General features: G+C 44.6%; 1 pseudogene; it reads right to left on the reverse strand.

Annotated features, from left to right (window-relative positions):
- Positions 1 to 5,234: 5,234 nt before the first annotated feature.
- On the reverse strand, positions 5,235 to 27,457 carry LOC134512961 (protein ELYS-like; annotated as a pseudogene).
- Between the last annotated feature and the right edge of the window lie 344 nt (positions 27,458 to 27,801).

Genomic DNA, 27,801 nt, shown 5'->3' on the forward strand with positions numbered 1-27,801 from the left:
GAGATCACCAACAAAAAGTGACCCAGACGTATCCACAGAGAAATAACAGGAAAAAGCCCAATACACTGAGTTCAAGTCTACTCACACAGGTTCGGAAGATGGGAGCTGAGAAAAATCAGATTTTAAAAAGCTTCTCAGTAACAGGTACAACTTTCCATTTGTCCTTTCCCTTGATTTCGTACTTTACCCTTTGTTACTTATTGTCAGTTGTCTTCTAGCAGCCAAAATTACCATTGGTCTTCACCTTAGGTACTTATGACTTCCAAACTATTTCCAAAGAAAGGAGCGTACCACGAGTCACAGGCTGAGGATAGATTTTTGCATTAAAAAGCTCCAAGAAGAATAAACATGGAGAAATTACATGTTCAAGCAGAATCACATTCAGCCAAGTCAGGGTTCAGGGACGTCAGTTTTGACTGACGGTAGTACCTGAAAATCCGTTTCAAGGGCCAACAATGCAATGGGCTTACTGACGAAAAAGCTAAAAATATGGCCAGCCGCAGCTGAAGAGATGGTTTCACAAAACATGCTGACTTCCCTGCCACCAAAAGAGAGGACTTGCCGCCGCCTCCCATCTCTCCATCTGCTCCTTTGTTCTACTACCGTACTCCTGTGGCTCACCTCGCACTGCCTTAACAGTGCCTTAGAGCACTTTAGGAGCCAAGTTCACTCCCTGAGCAGGCAGGAAACTCACCCAGAAAAGCAGGTGGTGTTCCACCAGCTTCGAGAGCTCAACTGCCTTGCAGAGACAACCAGCAAGCATAAGAGGTGGCACAAGGAAGGAGGCAGGACCACGCATCGGGAAGAAGGAGAGGGAATTTGTCCATCTCCTTTTTGTGGCAGTCAGCCCGGGCTGCTAGCTCATACCCGGGTGAAACGGCACACTCAGTTTGCAGGGAGGGCTAAAAACCCCTTCACTTTTAGAAAGGACACCACCCAGGACACAGTCAGGCATCTTTTAAGGCAACTTTTAACTCCCTCTTGCACGGAGAGACTCCCTAGCTCTCTGGGAAAGGCTGCAGCTGACAGGCGTCGTTCTTTCATTCCGCCAGAGGTGGAAGCTAAAGTGATTTCAGGGAAGGGTTATAAAAGGGTTTATAAAAGTTATACCAATTTTTGAATTGTTGTTCATGACTGGTTCCATGACATTTTCCCCAGAGAAACAGGAAGCAACTCACAAGCACTGGAGGAGCAGCAGATGGAAAAGTCACTTTCTGCACTCTCGTAGTCGTCAGGTTCAGTGAATTTGCACTTTGCCGGATTTTACTCCTGCAGAAAGAGGATTTAGCGAGTGAGTGAGCAGGTGATTTAGGGAGTACCACCGGGTCAGGTCTTTCCCGCTTAGGCAGAAAGCCTCCCCGCTCCCGGCGGTTTAGGCAAAAACCCTACATTTCATCCAAGCCCTAAGCTGTAGTCTAAAAAGCCACCAGCGTGACAGAGACGGTCTGTACCAGAATCCTACAATCGGCCTTTTTTCACTCAAGTGCAGCCTACAGATTGTCTTGCCGAGTTTGTGCAGATGCTCCACAAGCACAAAGCTACAGCAGAAGGTGAGACGAGGAAAGCATTTCAGCTCTCTACCCCAACAGCCCCCAACAGCGAAGACCCTGTGTCTGATGCAGACCACAGATGTGACATCCCTCTCCATGAAAAAACAAACAAAACCAACACAGATCAGAACTTGACGCTGGAGCCACTTTACCCAGCTACCTCCTGCGGTTATTCCCCAACACGACTATACTTCCCTTCAAGAGTTGCAGTCCCCGTCTACCGTGGCGAAGCTCGCAGCAGTTCCCAAAGGCACTTCTGACCTTACGCTCTTTTTTACCTTGCTCGGTGCACCTGGACAGACAGACGTAGGCGCTGAGTGTCTCAGGACAGAACATACACGCAGCCTTCCCAGCACAGGGAGACAGTGGTGAGCAAGGCACTCCCAGCACACCACACCGCTCGCCTCTCCCAGCACGAATTCCAGAATCCCAGCACGAATTCCAGAATCCCAGCATCACAATGAAGAGAAAGGCCTTCCAGAATCACTGGAGGTCCTCTGGTCCAGCCCCCCTGCTCAGGCAGGGTCACCTACAGCAGGCTGCCCACGACCGTGTCCAGGCGGCTTTTGCCTATCTCATTCTGAAACATACTTTGACAAAGAGCAACCTGACAAGCCCAACTGCAAATGCATTTGCAACACGTGCAACAGGCCCGGCTTGTTGGTGACTCTCTCCTGCCAATTTAAGGCTTCTCTCCACCACACAAGTCAAGCAATACCACACCAGCAAAGCCTTGTCACCATTAGTTCTCTAAAACTGTATCCGACAGCTTCCTAGGTAGAAGGCACAAAATTAACAGAAGCCTGATTATGTTCGTTTCACTGTCTTAACAAAGCAAACCCCAGGCAGATCAATGCAGGAAAACCAGTTGATGCAGCAGGTGAACAAGAAGCTGTCCTCAGCAGAACAGGGTACGGTACTGTGTGCCCAAACGCCTGTGCCAGCTGCCAGCCAAGACCGATACAACCATCCAGAGGGAGCACCTCAACGACCCCGGTTAGCCATACACCCCACACAGGGCTCAGCATTCCCGACAGAATTAAGTCCCTAATTTTTATCAAACCCCCATCATTTTATCAAACATGATCAGGAAGCAATTATTAGATCTGAAAGACTGACGCCACGCTTCCTTTCTATTGGCAGAAGTTCCAGACCTGGAGTCACGGTTTATTAAGGAAGGGCAGAGAGGGGCGTGAGTAACAAATCTTAAAGATGACAAAAAGGGGAAAACATCAGACTCAGAAGACCAGAGGTTCATGGATCTGGCCGCAATGCCCGTTACTGGGAAACTCGCCTGAGCCACAGCAACGTACTGGTGCTCCCACTCCTTCCAGGCTTCCTCCGGACGGGACTCCCACGTGGCCTGTGTGCTCCGGATCCGCCACTCATTCCCAGCCAGCAGAAACTCTTCTCCCTCCTGCCTGCAATAGCCTTACTTACACTGGGTTTGGGCTTTTGTCTTGATCAGCACTTGATAAGGGAACTGACTCTGAGCAACTGGATGTGCCCACGCCAGTGCTGCACATGAGGACAGGGACCATTTCTCAAAGGCAGAGCTGTCTTCTTTTCTTCTCAAGTTTTTAAAAGCAATGTGTCTGTGGAGAAAAAAAACAAACAGAACACCTTTGAAAAAAAATCCCAAGTCACAGATATTAAGTACTACTCCTGTATAGCCAGGAGCTGCGCTGGAAAACCCGTGATTTCAGCAAAAATTCGGTACTGGTAAACCACTCTTAGAAATCCTTTTGCTCTGAAACAGGATATTTCACCACATCATTCTAGTAAGAAGCCATTTGCTACAGATAGGAGGGTTTTAAAAAATTTAAAACGGTGTTTAAATTTTAAGAGTAACGAAGGGATTTTATATCTTCAACATTTCCTACTAAAACTGTTTTCTCTTATCAGAGAAGACTTTCTAAACTCCATCGTAACATACGTTTCAATACACCATTTTATTGTATTTTTGTTGTATTTTCCCCTAGCCAAATGTGCACGAGGAAACCGCTAGCAGACCTCAGGGTGGGCTAGCCAGTGAGCAGGAGGAAAAGCCATCTCTGGAAAGATGCGGTGTCTCAGCCAGAGGTCAGAGACGGAGCCCAGAGTTGGGGCACAGACGACAGCTGGGCTCAAGGCTCTGCTGATCCTCTGGGGCTCTGCAAATGTGGCTGCGTGGGGGAACCTGCAGAGTGACAGCATGCCTCTGGTGTCACTCGTGAGCTTCAACTGCAACAAGCCAGAGAGGCGGCTTTCTGGGAGCTGCCCCAGTGCAAGATGGCAGGTGGTAAAGGCACGGCCCCGTCTCTGGCAGCCTGCGTAGCCAGCCGCGTTGCTGTCGTGCATGTGTGTGGTGCACCCTCAGCCTTGCTACTGGCCTGACCTGCAAACGGGAAAGCAGCAGCCGCATCCAAGGGTCTGGGACAGAGACACCCCCAGGTCTGGGGTGCACCAGGCCGGGCTCCTGCCGCCAGCAAGGACGAAGCCCCGGCTCAGCAGATTTGTAACAACCCTTCGCTACTTGGCAGACACCGGCATCAAGCTTTAAGCTTCGCAGTATTAAGTTCACCAACGCCAAAAAGAAACCTGTTCTGTACCAGGAAGACTACGGAGAAGAAGTAAACGACTCGTGAGACCCTATGGATTGGTTTCTGCCCGTAGCTTGTTTTCCCCACCAGAAATCAACAACAAAGCTATTTACGAGTGGTTACATGGGAACTGATGAAATTGCAGCAAACAATTTTATTGAAATAACAAGCCTGAGAGTAGCGTTCCACGAGGGGAAGTTCTGATGGGGGATTAAACTGCTCGGTTATCCTCAGACATATTTGCACACTGGGCATATTCTTGCAATACGATCCAGGCTTTATCCAGTGCACTTCCAAAAGGAGAGACGAATTTTATTTCCACCGGTGGAGGTGACCAAGAGCCTCCTTTTCTTGTGGTCCTGAAAAGAAAGAGAAGTATCAAATTGATTTTTTGATTACCAACAGTATTCAGTAGAGGAAAACGTTTTGCAATGTTGGAATTACAAAATCGATGCCAAAGAATTATTTATGGGCTTCTTTGAAGATAGGGTCAAGGCAGAAAACATACAGAAACAAGCTTCCTTTTGCTTTCGTTCCTTACCAGACTGTCCCAAGCATTCTCACTCAGTATTCGCGTGAGCTTTTTGAGCGCCCCCACGCCCTGATTTTAAGAGGCAACTCTCCTCAGACGGTTTTCCAGAAGGAACCGGAAAACACGGCCAGAAACAAGACGTTCTCTTTACTCGTCGTCTGACCCACTCCTGCCTTCTATGGGGAACTAAAGACCGTAAGAGCGTGGTTTCGTAAGGTGGAATGACAGGAGAGCACGCCATCACTGCAAAGAGTAGCACCCACTTGGCCTTTCCTAGCCCCTCCCTCTTCTGGTTCCAATAGAAAACTGAACCGTGAAGTGGGGAAAACGGTGCCCAGGAGACCAGCAAGCTGGACAGGCTCGCAAAGTCAGAGCAGAACTGTACCGCCAAGGGAGGAAGAGCAAGTGAGGTGGCCAAAAGCTGAATTGCTACCAAAATAAAGGAATGCAAGTAAGCGTTCAAAAAGCTTTTCATACTTGCTTGCTTTCTTCATTTTTGATTTTGCAGTTCTACCTCTCTTCAATTTTTGCTTTCCCACAGACTCTGTATATTCGGCATCCTCTTCCTCTTTAGTCGGAAGCTCCTACGTTAAGGCAAGAAAAACATTACTTATTCACAAGTTCTTACGCTTCTACAGAACACACATGAATGTTTCTTTCATGAACAAGTCATGACAAAGGTATTGCCGAAAGCATTACAGTTTCCCTCCACAAAAACAAACCTTCCATCTCAAACTCTCACACCAACCTAAAAGCTGAAATTCAGAAATCAACAGATAACACACCCAGTACGTTTAAGGAAAGCCACTGTGCCTTTTCTTGAAGGCAAAGCAACACTTATTAACCACACTATCTTCAGTCACCGAAGTTAAAAAAAAGCCTGTTCATGCAATAGTCATTACCAAAGAGACCGGCTTCAAACTGACCCAGATGAAACCAAGGACAGTGAAATGCTGCTTTTCCTTTCAGATCACTGCTGGGTGTGACGTTAGAAACATACAGTGTACTCTCTGCTACACACGACAGCTTCTGCGTTTAAGGGACAGAGAAGAGAGTGTTCAGTGTACGCCATCGCGTGCTCCATTTACCATCTAACAGGGTAAAAGGCAACGATGAGAGAAAAGCTGAAAGTTCCAGTCGGCAACACTTTGTCAAACTGGCCAGCTCTCACATCCGACAGCTCAACCCTGCGCTCTAAGGAGCCGCTTGGATTGCCTGAGACAACACAGCATATTCTAAATAGCTCCACCTCGTGTTTTTATGGTGCGAACAAAGGCAGTATCTGTTACGTATTTCCAGGGACTCAGATGGTCAAGATAATTTAATCCACGTGTAAAGATCTTTTCCCAGCCCTCTAAGTTGTAGAGCTAGCCAACACCGGCAGAAGGAAGAAGCCCCTCAACAGCAGCTTCCAGTCTCCATAGAACCTGCTCATTTTCTTGCCTCCTGCTTTGTCAAAAGTTGCTAAAGCATCATATTATAGCAACGCGCCATGCTTCAAAACTAAATCCAAGAAATACCAGTCTGCATAAGCTTTCCTTTTACACTTACAAATCTATGAACAAGAAAGCAGTAAGCAGTTTGCCCTAAGTTTCCCAAGTCTAGAACCATCTTCTCTACAGTGTTGGGCCAAATTCAAGTCTGCCATTCTGATTTGCAATTCCAGTTCTCAATTTAAGGAGGCAGGCAAACTCTATAAAAATCCAAATCCAAACACAGTCTATAAAGACTTTAACTGGAAAAAAAATCACTCACTGCAGCCCAACTTACCCCAACAGTCCATTCTGCGTTCGAGTTCTCCTCCCTGAATGATACTCTAGGTTTCTTTGCTCGTAAAGGAGGAGTGACCGATCGTCCCGGAGACGCGGAGGGAGTAGCTAGGGGAGTGGTGCGAAGGTTGGATCTGAGAATAGACCGAGGAGTAAACCCAGGAACACCAGAAGCAGATGTGGCCAAAACTTTAGCTCTCTAGGAAAAGAAATAAAAGCACTTAATTTAAAACCCATTAAATGTTCAAAACAGAAGGCTTCCCTTGTCAAAAGTAAGAGTTTAAATTACAAACCGAGTTTGTACCAGCAGAGAGGATGTTTAGCCCCTGCACTGCTCTTTTTCCAAAGGTACGAAAACCTTAACGATAAAAAAGCCCCGTGCTTTTTATGTCTACAAGCTTTTGGTTTGGTTGGTTGTCACTGGTGTGTTGCGTTGGTTTTTTTAATACAAACCTTAACCACAGGAGGAGTGGTAAGTAAATTCAGCTCTGAGCCTCCTGAAAAATTATTTTGTGAGATGGAACCATGCATATTTGATCTCGGTGGGCTGGATGGCATGAACGAAGTGGAAGCTCTGCATGGTGACTGTGCTGCAGAACATGAAGGAACAGGATGGACCATCAAATCAGGCAACCTGTTAAGAGACACGATTTAAAAGAGGAAAACAGATAAATCAATGGGGACAAGATCATGCTGCGTTCAAGAAATCTGACATGACACAGCACAAAAACATTCAATCAACAAGAAATATGGGTAAGCCCTCAGCTGTTCAGGTGATGTATCAGGCCCAGGAAGAAGTTACAGGCATTTCCTTTTTGTAATTACTTCTCTACATTTCACACTTAATTTCCCAAATCACTGCCTCTGAGGCAAGAGTAATCCCATTTCAAGCTGCACGAGGCATGTAAGTCCCATGCCAGAAGAAAATGTATCTACATTTCTGCGCTGGGACCACTTCCAATTCTCCACTTAGTCGTGTCCCTAAGTTGGCCTTTTGGAAGCATTCATTCTGTGGATGTACTATAGCTGGAACGCTTCCATGAAGATTTCGTAACTGGCGTCCCAACAAATGCATCGCGCCACTCTGCACCAGGGAGAGGATGTGTTATGGCTGGTGGTCCTGTAGCTCAAGGTCTAGAATTAAAAGGAAAATGTAACTGACTGTCATTCCCCTGAAGTCCACACATACCGGAACTCAAGTTCATTTGACCACGCCACTCGTAGGAAAGTCATCTGACAACTACGAGCCTCCTTCCTGCTCTTTATAACTCTGCCAAATTTTAAGCAAAAAGGGCAGAAACAAAGCAGACACTGGGCAGGAGGTGGTAAAACAGGACTATTTGATCCCACAATCAAGTCTATCCGTATCTGTACACCCATACCTTGATGGTAATCATAGTCTTAGTTTCAGCTACCTAAAAGCCTGTAAACACACTTCCCAGAATGTAAACATATATGTATTTGCATAAATGAGATTACCATAGCAGAAAAACTGTCTCTCCACACAGTACTTATGAAGTATTGATTCTTAAATGTAATATGTTGAATGTGCAAAAAAGCCAAACAAGGCTTTAGTCAGGTGCACCTTCCTTCTGGCACACAACATAACGTATCTGAGCAACTGAATGGTAAGGCTGTCTGAGTAAGAAGACGTGTATTTATTGCTCAGTTGCACAGAAACTGTTTTAAGTGGGGTCGTCAATGGTGTGTAACATTGAATAGCTTCATAGAGTAGCTTTGGAGTAGTGCCATATTTTGTTCAACATTTAGCTTCAGCTGTAAGCAAAGGTGTAGAAACTTATTCCTAGTGTTTCAATGGATAGTACAAAAAATACAGGACGATTTTTATTGAGAACTAGCAAAACCAGTTAGTAACACCTAACAGAAGCTTGCACACTTGAGAGAACTTTCTCCTGGAGCAGGCTGCAAAGGTCGGCATCCAGGCGCCTTTTGGGTACCTCCAGTGAAGGAGGCCCCACTACCTCACTGCAGGCAGGCGAGTAAGGACAAAAGACCACATAACCTCAAGACAACGGTACGGAGTCAGGTGACCTTTATAACACGTAGATCAAGACTAAACTTTGTTAAAAGGCTGCTTACCTATCAACACGTGAGAAACCGGTTTCCTGCTCATTTCCTTCCCAGACTTCTCCAGTTTTGCACAATACAGCACTGAGGAAATTTTCTCTAGTACACAAATGTCCTGCATTAGCTGGGTTTGTTACTGTGGATAATGGCGTTGGTCTTGAGACTGGAAAGCAAGAGGGGAAAAATATCAGCCTGCTGCCATCAAAGAGGTGGGTGGTTAGTTCTCCACCATATTTCCCCCCCCAAAAGTTACCTTCTCTTACGACCGACGCAGGCAAATGGTAAGGCTTGGCTCTCTCTACGGCCAGCTTCCTTTGAACTCGTGGAAGGATCTTGCCATATTGGGGTAATGCAGAATTTCGGGCAACTGCCCTCTCTCTCAAGCGAGGATCATGATCATTCTGATGAAGAAAAGCATAAAGCAAAACTTTAACTAATTACAAGAAGTTCCTTGCACAGACCTCTCCGTGCTATTTCGCATTAGTGAGCAGATTTCCTCTACGGGTGTGGGAAAACACCTCCACTGCACAGAACAGCGGCAAGTTCTACCCATCCGCACACACCGATTTCACCTGGTACTTTTAGCAAAGTGGAAGGAAGACTGGAATAGCAACAGAGCCTACAACTTGAAGTTAAAACAATGCTGGCACTCTGCAGAACCTTCTTCTGATACGCCTGTTATCACCTGCAATTTTCTGATATCACCTGCAATTTGCAAACGACTTACTACATAGCAGGCTTTCCCTTGTTCTTCCTGAAACGCCAGTGCCCTGAATATACGGGACAACTGGAAATTACCCTGGACAACATGATGTGAAGATTAAAACAAGCAAGAAAAAGCGACCTACACACACCACCTGGCCGCATGACAGTTTTCAAATGCAGGACCTACGACTTCCAAAACCACCTTAGAAGTTTGAGTCACTGGAAAACTATGATTCCAGAAAACAGCAAACGCGTCACAAATCCAGAACACAAGTTCATGTAACACAAAATGTAATCTGGCTATTTTGAGAAATAGAGGTTAGACAAGAATTTTTGTCATAAAAGCCGTGAAATGAAAGTTGTGGAATTGGAGAGCACACTGTAACTCGCAGAAATTAAAAAAACAAAGAAAACCCACAGAAATTTAACCTGTGGATTGGCATCTAGCCTGCTCTCAGCTAGAAGAATACAGTTGCGTGCAAGACACAAGCGATGACATACAACCTACTCGTCATCCCACAGGAAGGAGTGACACAAACAACTTCCAGTAATCTAAGCCACGCATAACATACGTATCTCAATCACGGAATGGTAAGATTGGCTGATGGGAAAGATACATGTTTATTCCTCAGATGCAAACAAACTGTTCTCCGAGGGGTCAACAGTGGTGTGTAACATTTAATTTATAGCTTCATAGAGTAGCTTTGGAGTAGTGACATATTTTGGTCAACATTTAGCTTCAGCTGTAACCAAAGGTGTAGAAACTTATTCCGAGTGTTTCAAAGAATGGTATGAAAAAAACAAAGCAAGATTCTGAACACCAGCGCTGGTCCTTAAAAACTTCTCCAAACACTCCTATGAGAAAAAAAAAATCATTCCAAAAATCTGTTATGGCTCTGCCTTTTCTCTTTTCAAAGAGACGATGAACATTTTTCCTTGCTCCCACTTACTTGTTCGGTGTCTGTGAAAGGCAGCTTCAGCAAGTCTTCCATCAGGCCCATCTCCCGGCACATTTCGTACATGTGTTTTAAGAGGTCTTCTAAGTTTGCCTGAGCGGCATGTTGGTGCAACAGACCCCAAGCCTCCACCATGCACCTGTAATTAATGTTTCAGACGTAAAGGCATGTTAATAGCATAACCAAAGAGATGCCCCAAGAGTCTTGTACTCAAAGTTTAAAGGAAACTTAGGGGATGATGATTTCTATTCTTTGTTCTCCATTTTCACAAGATTTGCGTGACAAAATGGTGGGGTGTATTTCTTTACCTATTGGAGAGCAACACAGTGAGGAGAAGCTGCACTTCCCCGCTGCTTGCCGTGGGTGGCCTCATCAGCTGGATGTATCTGAGGGCTTGCCCATGCTCCCCTTGGCACAGGAGGGACTGAATAATTCTCTTGTGCTGCCATGACGCCGTTTTGATTGTAGCGGGATGAAAGAGCAGGGCCAGTGAATTCTGTACAAGTTAGAGATCGGGTTTTAAAATCATTTTCTAGATTATAGCTTTGTACTGCCATGTATCTCTAACTCAACTCTACCATACTTACTTCGTAATCATTGTGATCTAGAAGCCAAAAACCTTCAACAAGCTTAACAAGTCCCCAAGGCATGCCAAAGGCAGTTGCAAAGGAGTCGATTGAAGTCTCTGTCTCACTCGGAAAGGAACGCTTGATATCCAGCAGCAAGTAAATTGTCTGACATCAGGTATCTCATTAAGGCTAATCAGTTTGTAAGACCAAAACTTTATCACATTACCTTTAGAAAAACATAATGAAGTAAGAATATAAAAGTGGTAGGAAGCAGAAAATACATTCAAAACATTGGAGCATCCAACGCTCAATTATTACAGCAAATAAATTCCACAGTTGGGTTTTTCCCTCATGTCCAGCGTCTATAAAACAGTGTAAATTGTGGCATCCTTACAGTACAGCTCAGCTCCGAATGATTAAAACTGGATTTAAACCAGTATGCGGGTCACTCATTGGTAGCGTCATTTTCTCTTTCTGACGTCCGTTTTTAGGGACATCATCTAACGAGACAGCTCTGGGCTATAAGCGTTTCTAAGCCCCTTGCTCTCTAGGCTCCCCTCGCGGGTTAGGCAACAAACAGCAAAAGCAAGGCTGTGTATTTCAGCAGCTTAAAAATTAAGTTTCTGCCCCATGACTTTTCTCTTCTCCCTGTTGCTTATTCCGTGTGCCTGCACTTTCAACGGAACCAAAGCAAGCACTGTGAGCTGCGCTGGAAAACCCGTGATTTCAGCAAAAATCCGGTACTGGTAAACCACTCTTAGAAATCCTTTTGCTCTGAAACAGAAATTGTTTTATAACCCATCATGGGTGTTTTAGAAAATTTTAAACGGTGTTTAAATTTGGAGAAAAACTAAGGACATTTTATATCTTCAACCCTTATTACTAAAACAGTTTTCTCCCTATCGGAGAAGTCTTTTGCAACAAAACGTTTAAGAAAAAAGTCATCAAAAATCCACAGTACAAAGAAATAAAACAGCGCTTCTGTCTACAACTTAACGCTAAACTAAATGTTTTCACTTGCATCGTCTTTGAAGCATAAATGAAAAAATGTCATGAAACAGGTCGGCGACCAACACTGAAGAACATTTATGTGCATCCCCTGGAGGTGTAATAAAAATAACTAGAAAGGATACAATTGCGTGTTTGCAGTTTTCTTCAATGTTTTCTAGCAAATAGAGATCCAGCAGTGCCTGAAATGAAAAATTAAAAGTTCTGAAAAAACGCCTGTCTTCCCTAAATCATTGGCTTTTGGGTGGGGTTTGGCGGGGAGGGCGGCCGTTTGTTGTTGTTCTCAGTGAACAGGACACTCACATGCAAACTGGCAGGCGGGTATTTCCCAGTTCCTCCTGCATCTCTCCGCCACAGCTTCTCCACTTGGTCTCCTAACTGGGAAACCATTCCATCAACCATCAAGCAGTCCGAGTCCCATTTTCCTCTGGAACAAAAGGTAGCAAGGATTTGGACAGAGTTAAACACTAATTCCAGCCTCCCGGTGTAACGGCTTTCCTCCAGTCTTCTGCTGACTGCAGCCCTGCCCTTTCATCTCCCGATGGCACAAAGCAGAAAAAGGACACTAGAGGCTCTGTGCTTCGAAGGAACACACGAGCCTGTATGTAAGTTACTTGAGAAGTAAGCCAAGGAAGATGAACTTTGAAGTCAATACCTCCTACCCTGCAGCTTCCACCTTAACTCACCTTGCAGCCTCTTGGTCACAGTGCCATCGCCGAAGCTTGGTCAGCTCTTTATTCAGTTTTCAGTACAATTTCCAAAGAAAAACCTATTATCAGCTAATCCAAGGCATGCCGCCTATGTGCTAGGCAGCTAGTCCAGGAAAGAGAGCTGACGTTAGCAAGTGACTTCTATCCGACAGCCAGCAGAGTGCGAGGCGTGCCAACTCCATGTAACTCCAACCATCTTACGAAATCACACCACGTACTTGGGAGAAGGGGACTTAGGCCAATACAGTTATGACCCTCTATTACCAGTCAAGGACGGAGATGATTGTTTGTTAAAAAACACGCTTTCTTCTGCTTCCAAAACAATTGTTCTGTGAACACCCTGCTTTGCTGAACTGGAGGTGACTGATCCTGTCCTAATCACATGGCCTTTTTCAGTAGTCAGAAATTATACACATTAGCCAATGAATAAAGTAGACTCCCGAAAAATGATGATACCAACCAGTGGTACTAAGCAGAGGTAGATAGCACCGTTTTAACACAGGAAAGTAACCTCTCTGTTCAACAGAACACACGTGTCACTGAAGTCAAGAGTATTGCTGGCAGCGGCATTACGCATAGCCCATGCAACTGTTGAGATAAAAGCCATTCCCTTCCACTTCTGAATTTGCCGTGGAAGTGTTCTAGAGTCTTCCTCTAGCTCTTACCTTGATAAACGCTCAAGTTTCTGTCGCTGACCAGTATAGTAGCTCTCAATCAGAGGATAATTGTAGAAAGGTCTAGACAAACGCGTATCGTCATCTACAGGCAACAAAGTAGAAGCAAGTTAAAGCAGTCATATCACACTTGTAAACGAAAATTTTTGCCTAAAGAGACAGAAGATCGTACAAGCTAAGCATCAAGAAGCCTCCAACTCTGAAAGAAGCCAATCCTCTTTCTGCCTTTGCTAAAAGAACTCTAAGAGACAAGACTCAATTCCTTCTTGCCCCAAGTGCCGTTTCAAGGTTACAGTTCACGCAGCATTCACAACATGTAGGGTAAGCTGAAGTTCACTATAAAAAAAACCACCCAGTTCTCAAAGGGAATGGTTTCTAAACGTGCCGCGTGAGCATCTGTGAGACAATTAAGGCTGACAATGGAATTTCTAATCCATCCAACTAAAGAAGGATTTCCAAGGTGTACTTTCTCCTCAAGCAACTGATAGAAAGTTCAAAACATGCAGGTAATGCTCTCACTGTAAAAACAAGCATTCCGGTACTTGTTGTTTAATAGTACTTTGTTTAAAATCTCAAGTAGTTCAAGCTGTGGACACAAGCAGCGCCTTGAAGTCCGGGGTCCATTGCTATTCCTAAAATCCACCCAGGAAAGAAACTGCCTGCCTCATTCTACGCTGTGTACTTGACAACCCAGCAAAATCTCAACTTCACCCACAGAACTTCAGCATACCCTGCCACTGAACCAGCACGACTTCTTCCTGACGAAACCGTTACAAAAACATGGCTAAGCATGCGTTCGTGGGAGTCACTCACTGGATGGTCGCCTTGCTACAAACGTATGACAGGTCACGCTTACCTAAACCCTCTGGAAGGAGACCGGATCGACAGAACCAGATGACCACTCGTGCATACAAAGAAATGAGGCCGGTTACCGCTTGCTTATTTGTCACGTCTGCAAAACCTGAAAAAAGGCAGGAGATGATTAGCGTTATGCAATTCTGTTCATTTTCACAAAACTCCCTTCATCCTACTAAACCAAAAGTATAAAAATAGCACATTAGAAATCTTTCTCTTTGCGTTTTTCATGCTGTATCGCTTTCTTATTTGAAGAAAAAAACCACTATCACCACCAAAACAAAAAGCAACCCCTATAAAGAACTAAACTCACTAAAGGCTAAAATAAAAAAAAAAAACAACAAAAAACCCCAAAGCCTGAACTACTAAATGCACGCAGGAATAAGACATCTGTTTCTCACGTAGCAGAGATTCTTCTGATAGCAAAGGGATATTCTTTTCTTTTCTCAATAGGCCAAGAACCATTTCTAAGAGAAAAAGCTGTAGAAACTCAAGTAACTTACTTTGCATGTTACTCGTTTACGCTTCCTTCGTATTGTTTAGCAATTTGCAACACGGTGTCTGCATGCAACTAGAACTTGCTAGCTAAGAACTCAAAGGAATAATTTTCAGCAATACCACATTCGGTTGCTGTAATTTCAGCCCAGTTGCCTACAAAGCTTCTCTCTGGATGTAGCCTCCCCCACCCCCTTGCATGAGCTCCACCATAAACTGTTGCCCTGAACTCCATGCGTGTTTTGTGGTGGTCCCAAGCGCTCAGCTTTAAGCCCCTTCTCCCAGCTAAATGTGACTGTCTTCCAATCCTCAAAAACAACAAAAGCCCATGCTGCCACAATTCCAAATCTTAATAAAACATACCAAAGATTTTGTAGCACTACTACAAACCTTTTCCAGTAAGCTCTTGTGCTTCTGTGAGAAAACAGTTTAAGACCGTGCTAAGGTTGCTCAAAAGCAACTGGCAGCGCTGGAGAGACCGTAATGTCTGGGGGTCAATGAAGTTGCAAGAGCCATCAAACAGCGGAACACCTTTTCAAGAATAAATATTAAATCGTTAGCCGACAGAGCAATTCCAGAGTTTCAAGGCACACTTCAAGGACCGCGTGCAATATCCTATAGCGGCGTATTACTGAGGAAGCTCAATCAGAAAGAACGACTTTAGGTTTGCAGAACGACTACACTAGTACTCACAGATTTGGTCAAATTCTTCCTTTGTAGAGATCACTTGGTTCCATGTCCACTCAAGAACAAACCGTAAATTACCAGCAGACCTTGGCTGCTCTTTAAACAAAGAGAACAAAAAAGAAATGAATCAACAGGCTCCAACTCAAAGAGGTACCACGTAAAAAAACAACGTTCCAAGTATTACCTTCAGATATCCAATGTTTAATGCATCCAGTCAGAAGTCCCACAGAACCTGTCTGGACAGCAGCTGACAATACTGCTTCCAGCTGCTCCTCCTAAACGTAACAGACAAACTCAAATGAGAACCTTACCTACTTGCACCATGTGAACCATCAACAGTAAATGTTTCTTTCTAACTGTATACTCATTCAGACATCACAAAGTCAATCAGGACACAGGCCAGGAATGCCACGTCCTTTCTCTTAATTCCAGCCACAGGCTGGACTGCCCACTGCTCTGAGGAACACATTAACACACTTCTCCTCTGACGTTTCAACTTACTGCAGCCTAATTCTAATCTTTCTTCGCATGCCTCTGCATTACAGTCTTCACGTACTGAGTTCCAGCTTACTATGTCCAGAAACATCCTCTGCTAATACGCGTTACACATCTGTGCAGATAAGTTTGCCATCAGGAACGCAGGAAGGGGACAGGACAAACACAACTGTGCAACGTTTGCATGGAAACAGTGAAGCTACGGCCAAGCAGCTTTCTAGACCATGAAGACATGAAGCAGTTCTGACACCCAAAACAGTACGTTGGAATTTTGTAACGTGACAGAAAAGAAGCAAAACATTTACATCCTAATGGTTTAAATGTTAGGCTCTTCAAATACTGTATTATAGTGTAGTGGTAATCCTTACAAGGATAAATCACAGGTATGCACAGACGCGCGATACTAAGTAGTAGCTTATCTCAGCTGGTGTTCTCGTACTTCTCTCAGGTGAGAGGACACTTCATAAGTTTTTACTTTGGTTTTTGGGATGGGATTTGGTTGGTTGGTTGGTTGGGTTTTTTTAAACACATTCAAAAGTATCTTTCCCCTCTAGGCAAAATCATGACATTCAAAGCGACTTCTACACATGTAGAACACACATGTGATATTGCCATCTTTTTCTGAAAACTGGTTTCAGACAAGGAAACACACCATTGGCCAGCTTGCCAAGAAATGTCTTTGAGCTACCACACTGTGCAGAAGCGTTCATGTCCTAACACACGTCCACAAATGTGGTGACGAATGCAGGAGACAGGAAGAGGAGGGCAGCGGGAAGGCTGCTCTCCCCTTCCTGCTGATCGCTCCAGGGAAAGGTTGGTGCATTGCAAATGGAAAACCTATGGCAGGGGGAGTGAAGTCACTGTGGTGGCATAAAGCACATAGAAGGTAGCGAGTGTCATGAGATAAAGGTGATTAAGGTGTTGCAGCTGCAAGAGGGCAGTCTCAGAGCAGCAAATTGGGCTACTGCAGCACAAGGCAGAGCCTACAGAGGTGAAGATCCGCCCGGAGAGGATGCAGAAAAGCCTACCGATGAAGGGAAAACGAGGGCAAGCCGTGAAGAAATTGCCAGGGAGAGCTGACAGCAGTAATCCTTTACCACAGCCCACTTCCTTGGAAGCAAATGATCACGTACAGTGACAGTGCAGCAAGCCAACGTCTGCAAGAGCTCGCATCCCAGTGAGACGCCCCCATCGTCGGCTACTGCACTGAACCACTGCTTTGAGAAACTGACAGGGATGGGGGTTGCTCTGGGGGACACATGCGTTATGTTGGGCATGACCAGCACTGACTGCACGCTTCCTTGTGCGCATCTGTGTGTGGCACCGAATTAAGAGAGGGGTCTCTAAAGCCAGATCTCTTAGGGCTGTTCCCAGTCAAAGTCACTACTTTGGATCTAAGGATACGGTTACTTCTGCTAGCTCAGGTCAACACCTGTATTTCAAATTGGAGTATCGTGTCTTGTAGCCCCTCCAGCCCTGTCAGACCAGATGGATGTATTTCCCCCTTGATTCCCTCATAGGCACTCACCTGACTCAAACTGGATGGCTGGACATCAACTGGTCTTGGAGACAGCAAGCCAGCTACAAGACACCTATTGTAGCTCTCCTGAATGGCTTCCCATATTGAAGGGCCAGATTTCTTCAAAAAATTCAAGGTCTGAAACATCGATCGAAAACCACAGATTAAGACAGCATTGTTATTCCGTCACTACGCTTCTGGATAACCTCTAAAAGGAAGAATCTAAATGTTCACTGACACCGTCAGACAGCCTGAACCACTAAGATGCTTTAGGTTAGCAATCTGCGTAATTAAGTCTTTTCTACCTTCTCTGTCTATACACAGGCCTTGCTCTTTCCCTCAACACTGACACAAAATACATTCTATATAAGCTAAGCTAACATGCAACTTCACGCTTTGGAAGATCCTTTCTATGCCTGTTCGTATGGAAGCCGATTCATGTTGGAAACATTTAGTGAGCTGAAACTTCACTCAAAATTATCTGTCACAATCTGTGCCGTGGCTCAGAAGTTATAATTTGGCCGAGTTTGGGAGAAAACAAAATTTTCACTCCTCAAACAGTTATGTGATTTTTCATTTTCTCCATTCCCTCCTTTTTCAAGAGAATTGGGGATCAAAACTCTAACTCAAGACTATGCAGGCAGTTCGACTGAGGGGCAATAAAGAAGTAACACCTTTCCCCGCCTTCTACAGTGGTTTTGTTCTTGCTCCTGGAGCAACGTTGCATTCCTTTCTAGACATTCAATCCCCGATCGTGCCTCAAGAGGAGACAACGGCAGTTGTACAGTCCCAAGAGGGGACCTAAAACATTACCATTTGCATACAACTGGCGACAGGATACAATTGCAACTATGCGTGTGGACGGGCAGGATGAGCATGAAACGGTCCCTAACACGGAAAGCAGTGCAACAGAAAACTTTGAAAAGCTACATCTCCTGCCACTCGCAATAAAGATACAGTAAAAGATCACCTCCTTCTGGAAGCCGGTGCAAGTCATGTGAACGACTCCGGAGGTCAGCAAGCACGTACCATCTGCAGAAACAGGGAACGTTTGACAACCTTCCGTACTCTCACAGTTATGGCATGACCAGTTTACATTTTTTACACACCGGTATCTAGAAACATATAACTGAGTGCTTTGAGCTTCAGTTCACAGTCATTTCAGGCTATAACCAGCACCACTTCACCGGCTACATTACAAAAGCACCAAAACTCAGCCGGCTGTCAGATATGTTCCACAATAGTAAATACCTTGTCAGTACAACGTGATCAGAGTTGGGTTTGGGGGGGACTGGGTGGTTTTTTGGTTTGGGTTGGGTTTTGAATGACAAACAATGACTGAACAAGAGAACCAATGAATGGCATTTGACCTCATTTTAAGCTTATCACTCTCAAAAGCAGTGAAATACCTACCAAAGTTATAGTTGCCTGGATGAAAAAACCGCTCAGGTGGTGGATAAGAAGGAGGAACTCCCCGACTTAGACTCCGCTCATGGACCAGAATATCCAAAAGGAGCTTCGGAGAAGTCACGCTCACTACAGTATCCAGCGACCACAGTGCAAAATAGGGGCACTCATGAGGGAATTCTTCCGGCCTTAAAGAAAACAAGCGCGTAAGCTAAATGCCGACATTCAAATGAATTATTGGCAGGCATATGGAAAACTACTGAAGAAAAATCTACCTTAGCGAATCTGGCATTTGAGCAGAATACCAGCGATTAATGTCAAATACACCCAGGTAAGTAGATGGTTTTCCCTGACCGTACGTATTCACTTGCCAACCGAAGACTGAGACACTGGTGTCAGGAGACGTGACTGTAAAAGACAAGACGTTGTTTCTGACTTGTAGAAAATACGATAGATCCGATAGTTTTAAAACACCACTTTCTATTTTGGCTTCATTCTCTTCTGTCACTCGTGAAACACAACACTTCCTAAGAGTGATTACAGTAATTACGGAATAGCAAACATCTCTGTGATAGGTTTCAGTCACACTGCCCCTTTTTCTTGTCCCCTCGTCCAGATCACTGGTCAAGATACTAAAGAGAAGTGGCCCCAGTGCAGTGCCCTGGGGAACAGCACTTGTGACGGGCTACCATCTGGATGCAGATGCGGACATCGGTTTGAAGAAGGGAAAAAATTCTGGTAACATTCCTAAGCAATGGAGAGTTTGAACTTCTTGTTCAAAGATGGCAGCTGGAGGAGTAAAACGACTGACCATCATCATACAAACGGCCCCACCATACATCGCGATAGCATGTCAGCAAGCATAAAATAAAACCCACTTTTTCCCTTAAAGAAGTCCCACATAACTTAAGCATCCATTTTTTCTTCGTAAATAATCCCAACAATCTAGTCTATGCAGCTAGGCAAGACTTTCAGACTGTGGGGACAGAACAGCATTCGTTGCTTAGGTTCCAAAAGCACTTCTTTTAAAATCACCAAACACGGACATCAGAACAAACCTTCATTTACGCTATCCTCTCCGTCAACGTCGCTGCGGAATTTTTCGACAGTCTGGCAGCTGATTAATTTAGTACTCAACTGGCCTCTCAAGGGAAAGACTCCACCCGTGAGATCTAAACTGAACTTTTCGCCACGGTATTCCAAACCCTGGGGGAAAAAATCAGAGAAGAGAGCAAAGGTCATTCTAAGATAAAAACATACATTACATACATACACTGGTCAAACTCTGATATCAAAGTAGAGAGTGTATACTCTGCCCATCCGCAAGCATTGTGCGGAACGAGGGTAAAGATGCGCTCTACGATCGTGATTTGATGCACCAGATTTAGCAACTGCTGCGACAGTACAAAAAAGGTCTTTGGAAGCATTACTTAAACATACCTTTCTGTTTAATTACTTAAGCAGACTTAAACCAGCCTTGAAGGCAATGGAGACGAGAGTTTGACACGCATATAGAAAAACACAGTACCACATGTTCCATAAGTCCTATTTGTGACTCTTACCATGACACACAGTCAAAGAGGCACTGCTTCATAGCCTCAAACCTAATTCCTGGAACAAAAAGCACTGCTGTATTGAAAAAGTCTTTTGAGCTCCTATGAACTCTATCCAGTGAACAAGGATCAACAGTAGATTCCTCCTTCTTTACTCAAACTTGGCCTAGCAAACGGGAGACACTTAAATTTTCTACCCCTGAAGATGGACAAGAAACTTGACTCAGACAGCCATGCAGGCAGACAGTCATGTAGTACTAACCAATCTGTGACTACAAGGAAGTGTTCTGAGACTAAAAGTATCCGCTGTGGAGCACAGGTCCCGCACATCAACAAAGAGAAAGAGATAGCAACCAGCACGCGATGAATCCCTGGAAGATCCTTCTACTTGGTCACCGTGATAGATAATGCATTTTAAAGAAACACCACCTTTTCCAAACACCTAACCTCTATCTATGCAAAAGCAACAGTGCCAAATGAGGAAGCACCTTTCCTACACATAAGCAAAACACTCAAAATCTAAATTAATCCAAAAAAATCAAAAGGCACAGTCCCTACAAAAACCAGAGTACCACGATACAAGAGTCACCCCTGTTTCGTTCCATAGCTATTGAGAATATGCAAGAGAAAGTACCAAATCAGGAGGAAAGACTTGCTCTGAACTAAGATTACTGTCCCCTCAAAAAGATTTTGGAAGACTTCCAGGCGTACAACTGAATGGAATTACACATCTAACAGATGCGCCTTGTCTCTGTTAGCTATCTGAGATACAAGGATACCTCACATCTGTATTTTAAACGCATCCTCCTTGGAGCCAGATCTAACATTTAGGTACACTCTTCTGACCAAATTACATATTTTCCTGGCTTTAAGAGTAGATTGAATAGGTCACCCAGCCAAAAAGAAGAACGAGTTATCTTTACAGCTACTAAGTGTCAGGATCAACACTGAAGAGACACTGTAGGTGCATTTCATGTGAGAAGTCCGGCTGACAAAGCTCTAAGGGAAACCAAGAATATAAAACTGAAGATCAGCAAGGGCTAGAGTATGACTGTATTTTAAGAAAGGGAGAGAGACAGAAGCTTATTCAAGTCCGAAGCTTGGTTAAACCAAGCGATTCAAGGCCCAATCTTCTCTTCCTACATGCCATTCGTTTGGTATTTCAGAATAATTTTATTTGCAAAAGCCGCGTCCTCTTCAGGAATTTCATTTATACGGGCTCTTTGCAGATGGATCTAGCTGGAACACACGACACTGCAGTATAAAATGGTACGCCTTCTTTCCAAAAGGTATGGACAAAGGCCGTGCCCAAGAAGACTCAGCAAAACATGATTATTTTTTCAGCCAGCTCTGAAGTTTGATGGTAAATCTCACCCCTGTAACTCAACTGATACTCCCTTAGAGAAAATTACTATTGTCTGCTTTTCCCACGCATGCACCTCTTACCTCATACATGACTTGTCCTGAGGCCACGCGTTTTCTGTCACCAAACGCTAACTGCTGCAGGTGTAAACTCACCACATCACCTTCACTGAAAAAGGGATAAATTATGAGATTTGGTTACAAAGCTGCTTGATAGTCCTCATCGTCGTGTTAGTAGACCTAGACGTTTTCTTAATAGCATGCTCCTGCTGAAAAGAACACCACCTCTTCCCAAAACATGATCATCGGCCACATTTAGCCACTGAAACATGAAGGAGGGCGTTTTGACACTAACAGCTTCAGGGGCAAAAGCCAACCGTACAATTGGAAAGCTGTAATATGTTGTATGGACTAAGAATTGTTGGAAATAGATCTTCACAATGAAGAGTTCTCCATCAAAACTGCTTTGAAGTCAAATTTTAAAAGACTGCCACTCTACCAACAGCTGAGCTGATGGAATCGCTTGCTGATGCAGACAGAGAGATCTCTCTGCCCTTCCCTTACCACCAAAGTTCCCCTCCCCCTCTTGCACACTCTGCACCCTTCCAAGTCCGATTTGATTCAGCAGAACAGCAGGAACCCATTGGCTTTTCTGCTGAATCGTTTTCTGCCCGGGGAGCTGCACTGCCTCACCAAGGCTCCACAGACTGCTGACGCTGGCACAAGGCCATCGGCAATACTGTCACCGCCGCCTTTAGGGGCGGCAGGCTGTTGTGTGGGCACGTCTGGTGTTCTAGATCTGCAGCCTCAACTGCTCCTAGTGGTATTTTAATACCACGGTGTGACTATCAAACAAATGATGAAGCGGTCATCGAGGAACAAAAGCAAACCATTTGAGAATGCGAGCAGAAGAATATGGCCACTGTTGCTTTGCCTTCTGACAGAAGGCAGGAACTAGTAGGTCCCTCTTCACGTCTGGTAAATCCTGTAAAAATTGCATTCTAAGTTTAACACCTTCCGTACCGGAAAGAATCGCAGACACACAACAAATACACATGTTCAACTGTATGGGAACAAATATCCTTAAAAAAAAAAAGAAATAATTCAGTGGCTGATAGTTAAAGTTTTTATTCACCTTTCCTGCGTAGACTGAACAGCCCACAAGTAGCAACAATTGCGAGGATCATTCTCAGGCTCTTGAAAAGTGACAGCATAGACAGGAATCCTCCCTCCTTCAAGCTGAGAGTGGTGCCTACAGGTTTAGGGGAAAAAAAAAGCAAAACGAAAAAGAAAAAAAAAGGTGAGCCTAGTGGCCCAAACACAGGTAGTTTCTCGTTTCGTGGACTACGTCAAGCATTGTTCTTCCTGACTTCTGAACCTTATTTGTACATCCACACTCTACTCTTGCCACCTAATTATTCCTCCACTGTCTATTTATGCATCCAACAGCTTCTGGGGAGTCAGTGCAGATCTGCTGAAGGGAATCCCGACCAGAAGTTAGCCAAATATTTCAGGTGAGATTGCTCTTTCGGCCAAAGCTGACACGCAGGAAAGAATACATTTTTCAGGCACAGGTCAGCTATTGAGTTTTCATGTCTCACTAGTTTCACCCTGGACACTTTAGAGAATATCGGCACCAAAATCACATCACTGACATACTTCAGCCTTTCAATGGATGCCCCAGTTGCAGTAACCGGTTCTGAAAACCCCAGGAAGCATGCTTTCCACAGTTCCTCAAACCACAGGCACAATAAGGAAAACAATCCTAGTCCACTGGGGAGAAGGCGGACCACTTGATCCAGGTATGACTGAAAAGTTATGTCAGAAGAGGATTTCTGAACGTGCCAAGATTATACTCATACTCATGTCAGTCCCTGAAAAAGTTCTCTTTACATCCACATACTTCCTTAAGCAACAAATCGAGAGCCCCACACCTCCAGGCATGGCCAAGTGTAAAGGCCTACTTACTCTCTCTTCAAAGTTTTCATATTCCAGAGCGACAGGTAGCCATCCGAGAAACCCACAACGAGCTGGTTGCTTCTGCTTATGTAGCACAGGGCTGATACTGCTGTTCCGGAAGCATTTTGTAGTTGAAAACAGAGATGTCTCCCTTCGCTGGTCACAGTTTCTCTTCTTTGTGCAACTTCAGCAGGATTTTTAGTGACAACTTCTAGATCTACACACACAAAACCAAGCAATAAATGAATACGTTATGCCATTTAGGCTGCATTTTAGGCACTGACGTGACAACCCCTATCATCTAATGCTACCGTGCCAGGCAAAATAGCCATTTATGCAACACTTTTTTTTGCCATTTCCATTATGTATGTCTTCAAAGAACATAAGAACTCTCGGATCAGACAAGTATTCTCACTCACATTTGAAAGCTAGGTAAAAATGTGACCAAATTCTTCCTGGACTCTGAAAAGCAGGAGTTTGGGCCTCGTGATGAAATTTGAAGTGGCACCTCGTGTTTGAAGTGGCACCAATTGCTGAAGCTGCTGTTGTAATAGCCAAAACGGTGTATGCAATCTGAGTACACCTATTCGAGATTTCATTCATCCAAATGCATGGGTGTTGGTAAGTGGGGTTTATTTTAAAAAACAAGCCCAAAATTTGCCCCAAGTCAATTAACACAAGCAGAAGAGCATTCCCGGGAAACAGGGCTCCTCCAACACAACTTCCTACCAGGCGGCCGCACCGGCTCACGTGGCAAAATTCCTACACCTCTCTGGCAAGAATCATAGTGGCACAGGGATCTTGGCGGGAGGGGGCATTTACAACACTGCGAGGAGCAGTCAGACACTCCCAGGTTTAATCAGGTCGGGACTATACGATGTCAAACTGCCACCTGTAACCAGTCGTCAGAAATGTCTGACACAAGGGTCTTCAAAGTGGGATGCATACTGTTTCGTTAGAAGACAGAAGTTTTCTTGCGTTTAAATTCATGTGGAAAAACTGCAGGCTTACCCAATGCTTCGATATCGTTCTGAGTGCAGGAGCAATCATCCAAACTAAGGTCAACCAGAAGCAGATGGCCAGCATCTGTAGCCACTGCTGCCACCCCAAAGAGCCATCGCAGACTCTGATGGAGGTGCTGAGTGCTCACGCTGGGTCCTCCGTGATTCGCTATGGGTTCTATAGCGGTTACCTACAGGAAAACTACAAGTTACTATTTGAGCTCTTTGACAAGCTCAATAGAAAAAGTAAATACAGGAGCATCAAAGCATTGTTTGCAATTAGATCAAGAAAAGAGACAAAGACAAAAAAGCCCCGTACAAAAACCTGTTACTGCCTTCCATTTACTAGATTTCCTGCGGGTAAGTGACTTAACTTCAACTTACATGGGGCATTCTATTAGTACAGCTTAGCAATTTCCATTTCCTACTTCGCAGTAATTAACTGGAGGAAAACACAGAAAATCAGTTATACGCAAGAAACTTTATCGTATTCAAGGGGCTTAAGACAGACAAACACAACTACATCGAGGTCTCCCACCGCTCACAGCCCACCAGCACCGCGGTACAGTCTATGCCTTCTTTGACAAACGGGCGTTAGGATAAATCAGGGCTCGAGAGTCAGACGAGGCAGCGGCCAAGTTGCATGGGAGACACACCATTTCCATGGGAGCGAAACGTATTTAGAAAGCGTTGAAGGGAGAGACCAGCTTAGTAAAATTCACACTAGTCCGCATTTAGAAGAAAAGTAACAACCACATAAAGGAAAAGAAGCTTTAAATGCACACCAGCGCTTTCACGAATGTTGAGAAAAATGTTAAAAGCCAGCCTAAAGCAGCAGCTTCTCAGATAAAAAGGTGACTCCACCTAAAGGAGGAAGCGCACACTGCTCTCTCACGTGCCCAGCAGTCTGCACGCAACTGTCTCACAAGGCGAAGACAGACCTTTCAGCACACGTTGCAGCACATCCCAGGACAACACTGACTGCTAGAGCAGAGACACGAGCACACAAAGACTCCTGCGCTAAAGCTGCACGTATTTCTCTCTCTCAGTCACCCCAATACGAATGCTTACTACTAGTCATCACACTGTAGCATTACAAACAAACAAAACTCCACCTGTATTCTAGCAAGTCAAACCAAAGCAGCTGATGGAAAGCTGGCTAAGAAGTTAGTTAGTTAGTTGTTGCAGATTCTAAGATGATAAAAATGAATCTTGATGTTCTATTAACTGCCACCGATTCTTGTTTACATTAAGATAAGAGGCTAGGGGACACACATCATTTGAGTTTCTGGGTTACAGAAGACAGAAAACATCAGCAACATTACACCAGTGTGTCCCATCTACACAAACACACTAGTCAGAGAGCAGAGATTCAAGGACTGCAGGCTGAAAGGTGACCTCCCAACAATCTGTCAGATAACTCACTAGAGGCTCTTTTTTCCTCTCCTAAGTCAACAGAAAAATGTGTTCTCCTCAGCCTGCTTGCTAGGCTGAGATTCAAGGCAATGTGTCGAAGTCATTTACAGCACAACTATGGAATTCTGAGCCATTTTAAAGACGGTATTTCTGATGGAAATCAAGCAATTAGGGCCAAACAAAGGTCATTTTCAATGCCTTTTTGCGGAAGGAGAGAATCGGGTAACTCTGTGCTCTACAATAAAACCAGAAAACTTGTTTTACTCTCAGTAAACTCCAACAATAATGGCACATTAAGCCCAAGATTTTACAGCAACACCGTCTTGACTGGATACTCTCAAGTGACAGGATGTTAACGCGCGATAGAAAAAATACCTCCTACAAAGAGACGCTCCAAAGCTTGTCCTAAAACAGGCCTACGCAGCACCTAACAACATCAAAGCTTCGTTTCTCCAATTAAAAAGTACCTACCCTCCCGGGAAGAACAACTGCTTTAACCACTCTTGAGAGTCCAAGGTCGTACAGACAGAGAACACTTCCCTCTGCGTCTTCCAACCCAACCAGCAGTCCAGTTCTCTTCTCCCAGGAAAACTCCTTCACCACACGAACAGTGGGAGGCTGTTCATTGACTCCACTGAAACGGTACGCAGAGAGCCGCTCTCCTGTCACACAGTTCACCACCTCAAGGTGAGGACCACGTGCCAACCACGCCAGGCCGTTTCTCCCTGTGAGAGAAAAGAAAGAGGACTGAAGCAAATGTCCAACGGAAGACTGAAAACAGCTGAAAAAAAATCACAGTGCCTACCCCTTTCCTTCAATAAACGTACCTAGCAGAGGAAGACCGACCTACCTCATTCTAGTCAATGATTCAAAATCACCCGTTGAAATCCCCAAGCAATCCCTCCTAAAATTAACCACCTTGTTATTTTGCATTTGTACTTGTCATTCCCGCACCGAAGAATCTGGGTTGTTTGCGATAAAGATGACAAGGTCCTGATCGACAGCCTTTATACCATATTCGCCTTGGTTTTGCTAGAAATGATCTAAACGCATATGGGAATACAAGTCTTAGAGCGTAGAGGAAGAATCGAAGGCATTTTGTTTCACTGAACTACTGCCAGCCCAAAGGAAGTATGAGCTCAATTCCTGCATTTACACTCAGGTAGATAGATTCCACCTGGTCTTAACAGAAGCCTAGACCTCCAGATAGGCACCCAGCTCTACTGTCACATCACCTGGAAAGTCCACTTCAAAGTTTAACTATACTCACGTTTTAATATTAGCATTTGTCATCGCTGAAGCACCCTTTTTGTTCTCTCTCTCTAAACAGGATGCCTCTTAACAGCACCAACCTGACACAGCTGATACGATGACCTGAGGCTTCAGGTAGCCTCCAGGCAAGAACAGCTTTATACCGAGACCAAATTTAAAGGAAAATGCTCACCTCCAGAAAACCTCCCGCACAGCACAGAGCCGAGGGTTCCCTCATCTTCCCCAAGTGCCTGAAGAGTCACCTCTGGAAACTGCAGCAGACTGCTCGTTACCTCAGCTGTTAGGTCTTGCATTCTTCGCTGTAAATACAGGAAAAAATTGCACAACTAGACTCACGTCAGCCAGAACTATTCTTGAGAGTGACAGAAGTTTCATCAGTATGCAGTGAAAAATCCCCTAGACATCACCTCTAGCTCTTTTCCTTGCAAATAATGGCACTCGGGAGACTTTTTGCTCTCCCAGCAGAGCAAAAGGAGAATCCTTTGCTTTTCTGATGCCTGTGAGATCACCAACAAAAAGTGACCCAGACGTATCCACAGAGAAATAACAGGAAAAAGCCCAATACACTGAGTTCAAGTCTACTCACACAGGTTAGGAAGATGGGAGCTGAGAAAAATCAGATTTTAAAAAGCTTCTC

Source organism: Chroicocephalus ridibundus, chromosome 3, assembly GCF_963924245.1.
Source record: "Chroicocephalus ridibundus chromosome 3, bChrRid1.1, whole genome shotgun sequence".
Classification (NCBI taxonomy): domain Eukaryota; kingdom Metazoa; phylum Chordata; class Aves; order Charadriiformes; family Laridae; genus Chroicocephalus; species Chroicocephalus ridibundus.